This window comes from Momordica charantia, assembly GCF_013281855.1.
Source record: "Momordica charantia cultivar OHB3-1 chromosome 8 unlocalized genomic scaffold, Mcharantia_2.0 BLBB01000008.1, whole genome shotgun sequence".
Taxonomy (NCBI): domain Eukaryota; kingdom Viridiplantae; phylum Streptophyta; class Magnoliopsida; order Cucurbitales; family Cucurbitaceae; genus Momordica; species Momordica charantia.
Window position 1 is genome coordinate 10,030,390 of NW_028275166.1, and position 3,729 is coordinate 10,034,118.

Sequence of the window (3,729 nt, forward strand, 5' to 3'; positions counted from 1 at the left end):
TAGGAATATGTTATCAACATTATAAGTCTGCACTAATTGAAAGGCAATTTCTTATTTGACTTCCATTCTCAACTTAATATCTTCCTAGTCATATACTCACTGAGCAACTGGAAAATTTAAAAAATTCTGCAAGAGAAGGCCACTACAATTTACAAAGAAAGTCGGTAGCCTTACATAACCACTATTATTTTTTACTCTAGAAAGATATTACGATATTGATAAGAAAAAAACACAACATTGTTGATGAAAACAAATAGACGAGTTATGAGTAAAAAGAATTAAGAAATATAATTGAGTTTCAATCGCGCTAAATAATTGTTAAATGGGTGCAGTGCAGAAGTAGGTAATGTGTAAGCAAAGTAGGTATAACAATAAATATTACAATATCCAATTATTAGTATATATATGCTTGGTTTCCATAGCTAAAATATTTAAATGCACAAAAAGATAGATTTCTGGTTATGATAGTGAACCTAGTTTATGACATTGAAAAGACTACCTAGAGGCAAATGTTTACTATCCCATCCTTGTTTATTTCAACGAGATAAATACCAAAATCAAATAGAAATCAGTCAAATAAATGTAAGTTGGGAGTAAAAAGAGAGAACTATCGTGAAAAAGACAAGGAAGAAACGTAGCATAACAAAATACAAGCCACCTATAGGATAAACGACCAACACTTCATTGTAAGTTAATGTCAAATCAAGCACTGGTTGAAAATATTCAAATGATTTAGAATGCACTGAAACAACTATTGTTTTTTATTTATTTATATTTTTTTTATTTCCATGTGTTCGGGCCAGTTTACGCCCACCTCGACTAATCACGGGCCAACCGTTGGCAAGATAACTCGTAGGATATTAAATCTTAGGTAGGTAGGTGGCCACCATAATTTGAATTCATTCCCTCAAAACCCTTTGCTATTTACAATGGTCTTTATTGACCGGCCATCCCATGATGGTTGTACTGAAACAACCATTAGCGCGGCTGGAATGGAATAATATTCAAATCTTTAGCCAAAAGACAGGCACTACTAGCTGTTAGAATGCATTGAAACTTTAATTATGATCAATGATTCCATTATAAAATTTTGACTGTAAATCGGACAAAACTGTTTCAGAAATAAAGACAGCTGATAAAAATTCAAATTAGCCAGAAAATACAAGAATTTCACGTAATCATGTTAACACATCATACATAGCACCAACATATTGAAGTGGATAATCTTAGCTAAAGGAAAATAATGTAGACGTTGAATATAAATGCCTTTTACCTTTATAACAAAATTAAATATCCAAAACATACCACATCCAAATATAACTAAAATAGATGGAAGTTTTATTGAGAATGGACAGATCTCCCGATGAAATATTTACTTTTGTCAATTAAAATATCATAATCATATAGAGTTCCATGATTGAAAAATCCAACACTACATAGACTACTTAGAAGTTATATTCTTCTAACTACTCAAACTTTCAATCTCATTAAACAACTTAAGGCTCTTCTAGCAGCAACTTCACGCATTGTCCATGAATAATATCCACCAAAAGAAATTCAAAAGAGAACAAATGAAGCTGTTTGAAGGAGAAAGCAATGCACACATTAAAGCATAAGGTACCATATGCAGGAAAGAAAAGAAGCAGAAAGGAAAGAATTAGCACCAACATAATATATGATACCAGAAAATTTCAAATCATTCCGTTCTGTAGGTGATTAAAATAAAAATAAATAAATAAAATGATCCAATGAAAACATTATTCGTTCTCCAGCCTCTACTGTATATGATCTTGCAGACAACAAGAAATGGACTTAAGCACACAGTTCCATAATCCTCAGTTTACCAATGAAATGAGATCCTGACATTCCAAACACTGATACTTAATTTTGGATGGTGACATGCAATATGCTGATGATGAAACTTACAAAGATTTTGCTATTCCTAGTAACATTTTCCATTGCCCTCATAGGTTTACCAAATGCAGTTTCCTTGTGCGCGTGAACGGAACAGAGGGAGGAAAAAACTGTATAAGTGAAGATCGAACAAAATCGCCGAATAATAATGCAATTCATTCCTTAGGAGTAACAAATAAAGGAATCTAGCAGAATTATTTCTTCTAAATTCTTAATTACTTCAAAGAACACGATCAAATATCAGTGAGGCACACTAATTAACGTGCAATGTCTAAAAAATAATCGAATCTATCTGAACCTGCGCAGGAAAATTAACATTTATGGGAGCAAATTTACGGCAAACACTGAACACGAGCAAATAAAATATCCAGGTCAGAACAATCCTTCGCAATGTAAGACGAACTAAAAGCGTTACCGGGAGAATGAGTGAGGCGATCTCGAATAGAACGAGCGGAAGGCAAAGGAACGTCGTCATCTTCTACATCCGCCATTGTCGATCTGAAATTGCTCTCTAATCTCTCGTGATAAATTTGATCTGCAAAATGGTACCCTTTTAGATTCGGAATTTTCAATATTCACTCCTTTTATACCCCAAGTTCTCGCACTATTCCAGAACCCGAGAAGCGTTTTATTAACTAAATGAAAATGGGCCAGTTAGTGGGCCTAAATGAAAATGGGCCGACCCATGAAACAGTGTGTGGACATGGACTTCCGCCCTAAACTTGATGAAAGCCTGCCAAACGAAATTTGAAATTCTTTTTTATTTAATTATTATCCTCTCCTTTATAATATTACACGTATATCACATCCAATACAAAATTTGTATTAAAAATAGACCATGAGAAAGTTAAAACGGACTAAATTAGCTTGTTTTTTTAAGGCCTTCTGCGCTTTATTTTTATGTTTCTGAAAATTAAACCTACAAATACAGCTCTTTTTTTACAAAAAAAAAAAAAAAAATTATGCATAAATTTGGATTATCAGAATCACAAATTTTGCATCATTCTTCTATAAAAGAGATTCGACCAAACCTGCAAAATAAAAAGATTATACATCAATGTAATGCTAGTCACACACACTTCGATATTTAAGTCAAAATCGAATTGATGTGAAGCATAAGAACAAAAATAAGATTTTGTAGCAAGTCTTTACCCTCTCTATCTTAATTCAAACTCTTTAGATAAAAGGCACTTAGAATTTTGATAAAGGGAACTTGAATGGGAGAAACTACTACTTTTTTTCCTATCCATAACAAAAATGTTTTCATAATATAAGTCAAATTTTAAAAACTAAAAACTGTTGCTAATGTCATTTTATTTTTAGTTTTATGTTTTCCAAAATAGGTCGATTTTTGTACAATTTCATTAATTAGTTTTTCACCTCTCTTGAAAGTATATTTGAATTCTTAATCAAATTTCAAAAAAAAAAAAAAAAAAAAAAAGTAGTTTTTGAAAATTATTTCATTTTATTTTTAAATTTTGGCCTAGATTTTGGAAATGTTCATGAAAAACTATTTAAGAAAAACACAAATGAAAACATATTTGAAATTAACATTTCTATGCTTAATTTTTAAAAACAGAAGAACGGCAACCCTTGTATTTAGAATATAGAATTTGGGTAAGATAATACAAATATATTTTAAGAAAGGTAACTTGTGAGCAAACAAATAAAACTTTCAAAAATAGAAAACTAAAAAACCATCCAAACCTTAATAGCTATTTAGATTTTAAATATTTAATAACATTTTACTCTATTTGTAATTGCGAGATTATAAAGTAATTGCATTTGGGGAAAGTAGTAAAAATGAAAATATTT

The 3,729-nt window shown here is 30.9% G+C and overlaps 1 long non-coding RNA gene across 1 annotated transcript; it reads right to left on the bottom strand.

Moving 5' to 3' along the window:
* Positions 1-1,317: 1,317 nt before the first annotated feature.
* LOC111023394 (uncharacterized) lies at positions 1,318-2,524 on the bottom strand. The gene is made up of 2 exons (XR_002603108.2): positions 2,330-2,524; positions 1,318-1,577 (listed from the first exon to the last, which is right to left on the bottom strand). It is a non-coding gene; the product is annotated as an uncharacterized LOC111023394 (long non-coding RNA).
* Between the last annotated feature and the right edge of the window lie 1,205 nt (positions 2,525-3,729).